Source organism: Lathyrus oleraceus, chromosome 3, assembly GCF_024323335.1.
Source record: "Lathyrus oleraceus cultivar Zhongwan6 chromosome 3, CAAS_Psat_ZW6_1.0, whole genome shotgun sequence".
Classification (NCBI taxonomy): domain Eukaryota; kingdom Viridiplantae; phylum Streptophyta; class Magnoliopsida; order Fabales; family Fabaceae; genus Lathyrus; species Lathyrus oleraceus.
Window position 1 is genome coordinate 297,811,624 of NC_066581.1, and position 13,531 is coordinate 297,825,154.

Here is a 13,531-nt window from a genome sequence, read left to right on the forward strand (position 1 = left end):
ATCTTCAGCTGGAAACAACTATCCACATCATGGCCAGGAGCACCCGAATGATACACACAATGCTGTTCAGGCCTATACCACCACCGAGGGTTGACGGGTATGGGCGGCGGGTCTCTGGGAGTGATCAAGTTCCGCTCTAACAGAGAGGGATACAGTTCGGCGTAGGACGTGGGGATTGGATAAAAAATGATCTTCTTCCTCTCATTACTTGTACCAGCCTGATTTCCATTGGGAGGCTGGTAAACCTGCTGCTGAGGATGACGTTGTTGACGCTGGTGCTGCTGAGCTGGTCTTCTCTGTTGTTGTTGAGTTGCTGGAATAGTCACAGCAGCAGCCTGACGATACTGTCCTCTGTTTGCGCTCCTCCGACGGTGCACAGCATTCGTTTCACTCTCTCCCCTTTTGGGTGCCCCAGAGAATGGCTTCTTAGAATTTGAAGAGTTTGAAGAGCCAGGATGGCGGACCGGAGGGAGATTTTCTCTGACATTAACAGTCTCTGCAGCAAGAGGTTGTTCACTGATTCTGATCCCCTTCAATTCATCACCCACGGCATAATCATCGACGAGAATAGTGACAGCAGCATTCTCATGAACGGGTACATCCACTGGTGGAGCACGGTGGACTGGTGGAATCACGGCTTCCAGTCTCTGGGCTAAGGCACGCAACTCCTCTTGCCCCTGAACAACTCCTTGCATCATTGTCATGAACTGGGCCATGTTTGCCCTCATCTCAGCCAACTCTGTCTGAACCTGGTCCATAATCCTCTGTTGATTCAATCTGGTTGAGTAACGATGCGGTCAGCGGTCAGCAAATCCTGTCTCAGTCAAGAACCGAAGTGAGAAGTCTCTCCCAAACATGTCTGCAATGCAAGGATGTGCATGATATGCATGATATGCATGATATGGGTACTATTTTGTCATGAATGATCCTGATAAAGGATATGCGTATGCGAGTTAACTTTTTTTCTTTTTTTCATGCATTATTTTTTTTGAAAATAAACATGCTATGATGCAAATGATGCAACATGACTGGTCAGGCTGTGCGTCTCAAGGCACAGGGTCAAAGCTTCGGCTTGAACTCTGATCACAAACATCTAAAATCCAAAGTCAATCTGATCAACTGGCATCTGAACCCAATTTTGGAGAACTGAGTCACCATAAATCCGACTTGGGGAGTTCCGAAATAAACGAAACTGGAGATTACATCACTATCATCACAGGAACATCCACTGAACGGATGACAGCCAGCTCCTCTGAACAGGTACTCTCAAATTCAACCCGGGGATCCGAAATAAACGAAACCCGTTGATAAACCACGGACAGAACTCCGGCGTCCCAGAAATAAATGTCCAGAATTCACAGTCACCATCTGTACCGGGAGTCACCAACTGTACCTGTTAAAATGATCAAACCCCCCCACTCACGGGTGTCATCTAGGCCAGGGTAAGGTCGAGAGAAACGCAGCATAAATAACCTTTCGCAGAATATCATCCTGTGCACACCCGATGTATGCACCGATAATATCCCACCAGGGTCTGAACTGCTCGTGATATCAATGTTCCGCTGAGTGGCGCAATACCACCCGCTTCCCATGAATCACTCTATTCCTAGGTATCCTAGATTTCACTCATAGCCTGGGTATTGGGCCTTTTACCTCAAGTGACTCCCATCCCCACAAAGAAAAACAGACAACCAGCCAGGCAGAATGAATAATGAATATGAATGCAAACATTAATGCACACAATCAATGCAATCAATAAATGAAATGAACAAATAATGAAAGCAATAAATACACACAGCACAAAGCAACCAAAACCCTAACCTAGAGAGCGCTAGGAGAGACTCGCTTAGGGAAGATGGACCAGCACAGGTCAACTTCTCTATTTCCCCAGCAGAGTCGCCAGCTGTCGCATTACGCGAAAAACCGGCGGGAAAAGAAGAAACAACAGAGCCGCCACCGTGCGTTATTTATCCCAAAAGAGGGAAAGGAAACGCTCAGAGTAAACCTAGGAAAGAACATGGTCTCGCGACCAAAGAGAATGGGTTCGGGAGTCGGTTATGCGAAGGGAAGGTATTAGCACCCCTACGCATCCGTCGTACTCGACGGGATCCACGCACAATAGAAAGGAAATTGGTTGCTAAAACACTGCTCAAACTCACACACACTGGCTGAAAGAGACAAAAGAAACTGACTGAAACTGACTCGGCAGGACATCGTATCCTGGGCCTACTTAGTCTATCAGGCATAGACATCAGAGTCGAAGTAGTTCGGACTGGGGAAACGACACATGCTCGCTAGGATGTCGCATCCTATGCATACGTATCTCCTTGGACGAAGGAGAATCAGAGCATTCGTAGCTCGGCGGACACGCACACAAACAAAAACAGGCAAAGGCAAACACGGAGCCCGAATGCCAATCACTGGACTTACATCAGCATCCGAACCAAAAACACACCCACACTGGAACCCGAATGCCACTCGATGGTCTTACATCAGCTTCCAAGCACACAACAACACAACAAGTTAATAGGGAGTCGGGGACTCGAGCCTATAACTGTCAAGCACACACTCAAACAAACAGACAACAAATTGCTAAGGAGTCAGGCACTCGAGCCTAGCAACTGTCAAACAACACACACAAAAAGAAAAAAGGCGCCCGGAGAGATCAGCTCATCTCCTGCCTACGTACCTCATCTGGTATGAGGATCAGGGCGACGTAGTTCCCCTACGCAGGGACAAAGGACTAGCCTAACCAGATAACAGAGGGAGACACAACACTAGGGAGACTACGACTCGAGCCTAGATGTTGTCATGCAAAGTCGTCCCTAAGTTAAGGTTTCTAGCTAACTTGCACGGGAAGCAAGCCTATCCTAAACATGACTTGCACAGGAAGCAAGCCACACCTAACCTAACTTGCACAGGAAGCAAGGGTCTCGATTGCAACTAGGGCAAGAGAAAGGGGAGGTCTCAATCGCAACGAGGGCGAGAGAAGAGAGTTAGTGTTAGTTGTTAGTCAAACTCGACAAGACATCGCATCTCGTGCCTACGTATCTCATCTGGACATGAGAATCAGAGTTGCCGTAGTTCGGCTACGGAGGGACAAAGGTCTCGATTGCAACTAGGGCAAGAGAAAGGGAAAGTCTCGATCGCAACGAGGGCGAGAGAAAGGGAAAGTCTCGATCGCAACGAGGGCGAGAGAAAGGAAAAGGCTCGATCGCAACGAGGGCGAGAGAAAGGAAAAGGCTCGATCGCAACGAGGGCGAGAGAAAGGATCGCAACGAGGGCGAAAGCAAACAAGGATTAGTCTAAACTAAACCTAACTTGCACAGGAAGCAAGTCAAACAAACATACAAGCACAGGTAGCACACCCTATATACACACAAGGGGCTCACACAAGGGTTAGGTTTTAGTCGAGGGGTCATATCAACCTCAACAAACAAACCTCTGGAAATGGGTGATGGTGCTCTTAACCTTGACATTGAGAGCCAAGGTGAAGCAGATGAAAGGAGATGAGGGGTGTGCCTCATTGCTCTTATCCCTGGCCAGGGAGAGCATTTGACAAGCATGTGTGGGTTCAGAAAGTGGGAACCCTTCTACACATTTGATACTGACTCAACTGTGCAATTGCACAAGATCTTGGGTTTTTATCTGTAATGCATCAACACAGCGGTGTGAGCAAAGCAGAAGACACACTGAATAGCAGGGGATAGGTTGCTTATCCCTTGGTTCTGCCAATTGCCTCTTCACTTAGGAGGTCTTTGACTCTGTACAAGGACAAATTAAACATACACAAACATTGCCTCTTAAGGAGGACTTCAGACAGTTGCCTGGCCAAGTAACAGGCCAGGTCTTCCAGACTACATGAAGAAAAAGGAATTATACCTCAAAGCAAATTGCTAAATAGCAAAACAAAGCAAGTTCAAAGAACTTAAGCAACTAAGGGTACCTGAAATAGTCAAACAAATCAGTACACAGTTCAACAATTAAAGCAAAAGGAAAGGAATCAACAGTCAACACAGAGGGACAATGTGCAAAGCACAAGACTCAAATCATATGAGTCTAGCCACCTACAAAACAAAAGTTAGCTCATGCTAAATAAACAAGCTCAATCAAATGGGCAATGGTTTCTTTGAGGCAAATGCTCATCCTGAAACAAATGAACTCAAACATAAGCCAAGAGACCACTAGGGCAAGCCTAGGGTCAAAATAAATGATAAAAGCCAAGACAGCAAGCAATATCCAATCACAATCAAATTCAAACATTTAAGAAGCAAACCCAATTGGTTTCATGTTCATATCATGCATCATCATCATTTCACAAACAAAAGAATGCAAAGCATGGCAAATGAGAGCATATAGAAGTCAACAGCAAGACTTATCTCAAAACCAAACATAATCAATTCCAAAAATCATCAAATAATTCATGCTCAATCACAATCCACATAATGACATGCATATAAAATTTCAGCTCAATTGGATCATGGGAAGAGGGTCAATTAAAATCAGGAAGTCAAAACAAATTCAAGCATGCACAAAGAAGTCAAACAAACATGTATCAACTTCAAAAAAATCATAACTCAATGCCAACAGATGAGAAATGAATGGGATCAACACCAATGCAAAGCTTAAGATGTCTAGTATGCACATGTAAAAATTCATGATCATCCAATAAAGTATGAGAATTTCACAAATGAAATGGCAAGATGTATCACACAAAGTCAACATTTGACTAGGCAGGGGAGAAAAATCTCAAACAATTAGGAAATGGCACAATTAATTCCAAGAAAATTCACACATAAACTAGACATATACAAGAAGGTTCATGCAAAATTTCACATCAATTGGAGGTCAGGAAGCATGGCATAAAAAATCATGAAATTGCATATCATTGGTGTGACACAAGTTGTCACACCCTACTTCAAAAATTCATATCTTAACAACCAAACATGATAAATTCAAGAACTCTACATCAAAACAAACATGAATGAGTGTAGATTAACCACAAAAAATTTCAAAGTCATTGGATACATCCTCATCATTTCACAAAAGAATTGGCAAAAGGTACAAAAGGTGCATACATGTCAAGAACCCTAATGCCATTAAAAATCCAGCCATCCAAAAAATCATTAAAAATCATGATAAAAAAGTAGACATCAAACAGGACATGATGCAAAAATTTTCATGAAATTTGGATTTGAAATGCATGAGTTATGAATTTTACAAAATGTAGTATCAATTTGGGATAAATGAACAAAATGAACATGGTTTAACAAGTCAACAAGTTGACCGATGGCATTTTTGTGAATACCACACTCATTAGACAAAACGCAGCGTACAGGGGCGAGGCAGGGAAATGTTCTCATTGGTTGTCACCAATGGAACAGTAACAGGGCAAGTAATACACGTGAAAGCCAAATTTTCTGGGAACAGGATTAGGGTTTGGCCACAGTACAGTGTGTGTTCATCTTGTTCAACATCATCAAAACGAATTTCAAACAGCAATACACAAACAGCATGGCAGTGATATAGTGATATTCATGTAACATCATACAGCAACAAACAAACACGATTGGGGAGAAAATCTGGAAAAACGCTAGGGTTTGCTATAGTGTATTCATCATCTTCTTCAAAAATCGTGAAGAACAAGTATGTCCAGAAATCAACAGCAAGCATACCAATGTGACCATCAGACAACACACAACACGAATATGACATCCATTTTCACTAAATCATCCTAAGCAAAGCAAATCGAGCAAAGCATGTTTGAGCATAAAAATTGAAATCCAGATTTCTCATGCATAACTCAACCATTTCATGTGATACAAGTTGCATTGGACTCAGCAATGAATAATCTACCATAAACATAGCATGGATTAGAGAAAGAAGGTGGTCGAAACCTTACTTGTTTTTGAAGAAATGGAGGAAACAGTTGTTATTTGGATGATGCAAGCTCAAACAGGTGAAGCTGATGGTTGATATTGATGGATCCTTGAAGAAACTTAGCTCGAGCAACTCAAATCCAACTTGAATCTACACTATGCCATGGCTGTAGCTTGAAGAAAAACAGAACACGATGCTGCAGTACAGCTGAGGTTTGATGCTGCAAAAGGCTTCCAAATGTTGGCCAAGTGATGAAACAAACAAGAGCTGCTCGAGTGCTTTTAAGGTTTTGCTCAGAAATTGCAATTTGTGAAAATGCAAATTGAGAGAGAATGAGAGTTTCTGATCTTTGGGAGGCTGCAGCTAGGGTTGAATGGACAGAAAATATCCCTTATATTTGCTGTTTAACATTGGTAATGGAAGTGCTAAACAAGATTAGCTTAAATGAAGAGGTTTTGCCAAATTGCTAATTTTGAACATGTGTACATGGAGGTATGAAGTCTGGCCGAGTTTGGGCCTTAAACATGTTTCAAATAACCTCTTAAATGAATCCCAATTGGCCAAAGTGAGCAAAAATGCCTAATTCAAAAAGTCAACTTTGGTCCACACTTGAATTTAAATAAGACAAGTCCAAAAATGCCATTTTGATCCATAGATTTTTGGTACATGAAATTTATATTTTTGGAAAGAGGAGATGAAATGTGGTTTGTAGGAAAAAACCCCACCAAAATTGGCCAAATGGTTTGAGAGATATGGCCTTTTGAAGTTCAAGATTTTGTGAAAATGATTTGATCATATCTTGACAACCATGCATGGGAATTGAGAGTTCTTGGACTTTTTGGAAATGGGAGAACAAGATATTAAACTTTCATGTTGGGAAAAAATTCATTTGAAGCTTGTATCATGATGTAAGTTTGGGATCAAGAAGTTTCCATTTTTGGCAGTTAAAATTACAGGTCCACTTTCTATTTTTGGAAATTTTCTGATTGGCTTCAAATTCTTCAATGATGTTGATTGCCATGATATATGAAGCCTATTGGGACATGAATAAGCTCTCTCAAACCAAATCCATTCATCAAAACCATAAAATCAACCACAGTTGACCAACTTTGACTTTTCTAGGGTTTCTGACTGATCGTGCATGAATTGATGACTTCTGAACATCCAACCCTTGACTTAAACACTTCAAATGGACCCCCAAGTCATGTGAACTTGTTGGACAAACCCTAGGGCCTTGGCTCCTTGAGAAACACCCTTGCTTGCTTGGTTGACTGATCTCCTGATCAGTTTGACCTAATTTCTTGATTTGCTTGCACTTGAGGCAACTGGGACAATGCAATGCTATGCAATGGACCATGATATGCTATGACCTAATATGAAAATGTATGTACAATGATAGGTGCAAATTTGAGGTGCTACACCAATCAAGGAGCATCATCTAGATCTTAAGCTTTTTGTAACATTGTATCTAGATCTTAAGCTTTTTGTAACATTGTATTTCTGTAACAATCAATCATTATATATCATTAAGTTCTTGTTACAACGAGTTTCATAACAAACATCAGTACAAAACATCTGAAAACATAAATAATTCTAACTGATTACAACAATCAAATTAATGTCGTCTCGACCGAACATCATTTCCCTAGCATCCTTATCAGTCTTCATTCGCACCCAACCAAAGATACTGTCAAGTCTCTCAATACTTCTGATTTTTTTCCCTTTTGGTATTTTCCCGTCTAACCATCGAACCAGCTCCCTCTTCAGTTGATCTAACGTGGTGATGTTCCAAAACAGCATCAGCAATTGAGGTTTGTCTCTCGCATAAATCACCTTACCGTATCGGCGACGAACACCAAACATGATAGCCAAATGATTATATGAGTTGTGGAACAATTGGTCACACAACGCATCTATTTATAAGACAAAAAAGGCATTTTATGAGGGAGTCGCCAATTGAGTTGGCGCCTCCTCTTAAAACCTACACATAGGCGCCAATTGGATTGGCTAGGGCACCTGCCCTAGCCAATCCAATTGGCGCCTCCATTCAAGTTTTAACAACAGTCGCCATATGAACAACTTTCATGTTCATCAAAAATCCATTTGAAACTTGGAAGCTCATCATTCATTTCAAAACATTATAGGTCATTTTTATAGAAACCCTAATTTTGGGTCAAGTTCGCAGGGACCTAACTCACTCATTTTTATTTATTCTGAGGTGGGACCAAGTGCATTGCAAAATTTGAGATGCCTACTTCAAATGTTATGTTGGACAAAATTTCATAATTCTAAAATAAACACATGCGATAATGCAAGACATTATAGGTCAGATAACAGTTGAAAAACTCAGAAGTCCAATTTCAACTGCCCATAACTTTCTCATAAAAAATCCAAATGATGCAAAATTTATGTCCAAATTCATTGTCTTGAAAAGATCTACAACTTTCATGTTGGAGGTTTTTCCATTTGAGGCTTTTTTAAGAGTGTCTCCAATTGAATTGGCAACTCCTCTTAAAAATTACACATAGGCGCCAATTGGATTGGCTAGGGCACCTGCCCTAGTCAATCCAATTGGCGCCTCCTTGCAATTTTTAAGAGGAGTCGCCAATTCAATTGGCGCCTCCTCCTGAAAGTGGGGTAGATTGAGAATTTTGCTGAAAACTGGGGTATTTTAGGAATTTTTTCGAAAAACTGGGTTATCTCGGTAAAAAAGCCTCAAAATATATTTGTATGACTTTGGTGGTTGCATGCAAGCGTGCTTATATAACTCATGTTTTGCAATGCAATTTCAAACTACTGCTAAGTCTTCTTAATGATGTATTAATACATATACTCGTGTTAATGATGTATCAATGCATGTATTGTGTTGGTATAACTCATTGTAGAATCCCACATCTTTTTTCTCTTGAATAATATTAGTCTTTTTATATCTCACGTAAACATGTTTTAATGTCTTGTCGTAAGTTGAAAATATTCTAAATGATGCATGTGCCAAAAGTTTAGTAATAAAAAGACCAATTGTTTAACCATAAAATATATGTATGAAGCCATATTTTTGCCATAATTTAATCATGAAAAAATGTGAGGTCAAGTGCGTCCGCCTTTTATACGTCCCCTGAATTGTTTGGCCGAGTTAGAGTAGCATATTGTTAAGCTCCTAAGATGATGTGAAAATCTTTGAAGTCCCAACAAGATAAGACATCAATAAGTTTCAAAGAAATGATTGTGCATAAATTTGTGGTTGTTGGTTTTGATTCAGACATGTCGAATTTCTCTAGTTATTCACTGATATAGCCATGTCAAAAAGAACCATCCCATCTTTACAAGGAATGAGTTCAATCCCAGGAAAATGAACAATTTTCTAATAGATTTCCCAAACAGAAAGCACTATAACGTCCTAGGGAACAACCAAAAGCCAATGCAATAGTGAGTACAACTTTGATGGTTTATAAATTCAGTGTGCCCTTTTTCTACTATTGTTAAATTATTTCTACCGATACTACAGTCCAATTTCCTTTGGTTATGAAAAACCATTTTCAACCTACTAAGTTATTAGACTCATCTTTTGGAACCAAGGTCCATGTACCATTGTTCATTAGTGCATTAAAATTCTCTTAATATGCCTTGCACAAATGTAGAATTATGAGTGCTAAAGATATGGTAAACTGATCAAGGTGAAGTAAGGAAAAACACAAGAAAAGGGATAGAGGGTCACACACGCAAAATTTATACTAGTTCATCCCGTTAACAAGAGATAGTCTTGTCCCCCTTAAACTTGAGATATTTCCGTTATAATCACACTTGATTGCAGACAACCATTAAGATAACCTAGTCTTAAATTTTTCACACGAGTAATTCTTTAACTTACCTATTTTAAGAGCTTCCTTGCCTAAATCATTTAAGAATTTGTTTGCTTTACATTAAAGGACTTTGGAAAAATAAAAAGTGATTTATTTACCATAACTCTCAGAAAGTGGTAAAAGTAATACAACTCGATTACAAGTAATCATTTTTTCTAAAAAAGAATAATAAATAGAGAAGTTTTTCCTAAGTGTTTGTTCTTTGCTAATATAACAATGTTTTATAAATCTTACAAATTTAGAATGACACAACAATCGTACAACTTAATAGTAGTATGTGTATTTTTAGACTTTGAGGTTTTCATTTATATAGGACTGAATATTCTGAAATGGTGTGTATGATCCTACAAATCATTTGGTCCTTCGAAAAGGAGTCGTTTAAGTTGTATTATTTATAAGAAATCCTTATCCATTCATTTCTTGGACTAATATACTAGTAATTGTCATCGAGAACATTCACTGTGTGACATGACACAATAGGTCTTCATAAATAAATTACATGTGCTTAATTCTTCATTAAGGCATATATGATTTGATATGTCTAAGTACAAATTGTCATTCTTTTTTTTAGGTATAAATGATTACATTAGCCTTTGAAAAAATGGTCAACCTTGTTGACTTTAGCATAGACGATCATTTCTTCTGACTTAGTGAAAATGATCATTTTACTCAATCTTGTTGACTCTGATGAAAACAAACATTTCTTATCTTCTGATATAGATGATCATTCATTTTCTTCAGGGGTAGATGATCATTCTTTGTCAGGATATAAACGATCATTTATTTTTCTCAGGGTAGATGGTCATTACTCTTTACTTATTATGCAGACGATCATGTCTTTATTTCTTGTAGCTGAAAGCAAGTATATTGCACATTAAAAAAATACATTAGAATATCAATTATTCTTAATAATATTTTTATCATCAAATCCCTTCAAAAAAAAGAAGAAGACAAAGAAGAAGAAGGAGGATGATGATGATGAGGAGAATTAGTTGGTTTTCAACTACATAAGACCAAAACCGGTTTATGTAGCAAAAAAAACATCTTAAATTTGCATAGCCAAATCAAAAACTAGTTTCATTTAGTTGTAAAAAGTAAATTTTGAACCTAAATTACCAGTTTCATTTGGTTGCAAAAAGTAAATTTTGAACCTAAATTGCCACTAATTTAAGGATGTGGCAAAATATAAAGCAAGGACAGATATGAATTTTCCAAAACATCAATTTTTCTTATATTATATATACACTTTTTTTAATTCATTCTTATTTATATTATATATCAAACACACTTTTTTTAATTCAATTTCAATTCCTTCTTATTTATATTTAGAGGGAAGGTCAGAGTTTCTATGAAATAGAAACTCTTGAAGCATGCTTTCTATTTAATTTAACTGATTTTTTTTACCAGTTCATCTAAATTAATAAAAGTACATTAAGTAAGAGATATATAATTTTTTTAAGATTAATAAAAGTACATTAAGTAAGAGATATATAATTTTTTAAAGGTGGTTTTATCGTATAACCCTCAATGTCAACCACTTCGTTACATTAATACATAAATATAAATAAATATTATCGTTAAAAATTGAATATTAAATCGACAATTTACATTTATTTACTCAACAAACATAATGTTTGTTTTACTATTCAATCTATCATAATAATAAATACTTTTAAAATGTATATTAATTTTATATATTTACTTAAAAAGAAAATATTGATATTTCTTAATAATAAATTAAATATGCATATTTTTATAAGAAAATTATTAATGTATTTGAAATTTTGTAAGGAGTCTTATATTAAAATACAAACAAAATATAAAATATGATTTTATAAATAGAGAGTAAGAGTAGTAAATAGTGATGCAAACAATATTTTTTTACAATTAGTATTAGTTTAATGGTACATCTGAAAATAAAGTAGTATTAAAAATTAAAATAATTTTTTATTTAATTTAAAATAGCTTTTATATAAATGAATTTATCATTTTGATATATATATATATATATATATATATATATATATATATATATATATATATATATATATATATATATATATATATATATATATATATATATATATATATATATATATATATATATATATATATATATATATATATATATATCAAACAAAGTCATATGGCAAGTGCGAAGACAAGCTTCTTTAACATTGTTTTGTATTTTGATGAAGACAAAGCCTCAAACTCTTAGCATTATCAAAGAAGGAAAAAAATTGTAGCTTTCAAAAGTATCTCTTATTACAAGACTTGAATTTTAAGTAATCAACAAGAGATAAATGGACATTGATAAATTGATCAAGCACGTAAGATATAAATTACAATTATACATTGATTAGTACATTTGTTTTGTTGGTCAGAACAAACATGCATATCTCATCCTAAACGTTCTAAAGTATTTTGAATTTTATTCACTTATTAACATTGGTTACACACACGAAAACTTCATATATTTGAAAATTTGTTCAGTTGTAACTAATTAACCAAACCATGTAACCGTGTACAGTCACAATTTTTTTTTAAGAGTTTTTTTAGTTTCAACTCTAACCGGGTACAATGGTGTGTTAACCGATTACCACTGAAGCAATGACACATTTTCATGAAAAATCATATTCCAAAGTTTTTCAAACTTGGTCCTTGAATCATGGAAATGCTTAATGATATTAGACTGATTCAATTTTTTCCTCTTCATATTATAAATAGCCAATGTTTCTAAACTTCTAAACAATGTTGGGTCATCAAGATGAGCATTCACATTGGGTCAACAACAACACACAAGTGAGAGAGACACCACATATTCACCCAAAACTTTAAGGTGATAGGTGTTTGGGTCCTCTCACTTATAAAGTGCTCAACCTCCATTTTTCTAAGCAATGTGAGAATTCCAACTCACACTTGTACACAACAATCTCCCCTACAAGTGTGAGTCGGTCCACTATGCTCATCCCCAAGCGAAAGCTCTTTCATTCACATACATTTTTACGGTCGTTGCGGGCACTACAACAGAACATGTCGCCTGACCACCACTCTGTCAGAAAGACTTTCGATACAAGGAATCAGTCCCTTAACTGAACCATCGACTCTGATATCACTGTTGACTAATCATGAGAAGCATCCACATGGGTCAAGAGCAACACACAAGTGAGAGAGACACCACATATTCATCCAAAACCTTAAAGTTTTTGGTGAATATGTAGTGTATCTCTCACTTGTGTGTTGCTCTTGGCCCAATGTGGATGCTCCTCATGATGACCCGACAAACACACTTTCTATAAAAATTCAAATTCAAAAACTCTCTCAATTTTCAACTAAGTGACTTGAGTCATAACTTTCTGTAAAACTTTCTGCATACAGTTTTACAGCATCGTTAAAGCTTCACTCATAAAAATTCTTAGCACTTAAGTGTTACTCTTGTATATTGTATACTTAGAAGGAAAGATCAATTCTCAAAAATTGATACAAGCTCAAATCTTCTTCATTATAACATTATGTTTTGTGGATCACAAAGTGTTAAGTGATCATTGTTTGATATAAAAAAATGGTGTGCTTTTTATTCAAGTGTAAAGAAAGTTGTATGCTTTCTTGTATACGTTAGATAAATGTATGAGTGACCTTAGTGTGAGGATTGTACAAGTTTTAACATATTAAAAATCTCTCACGGGGTGTGAGGGGACTAAACACACCCTTGTTTGGAAATGAGAACTAATATACATCTTGGTTTCTTTAATTTTTCTGCACTTACTTTCTGCATTTTACCGTTCATATTG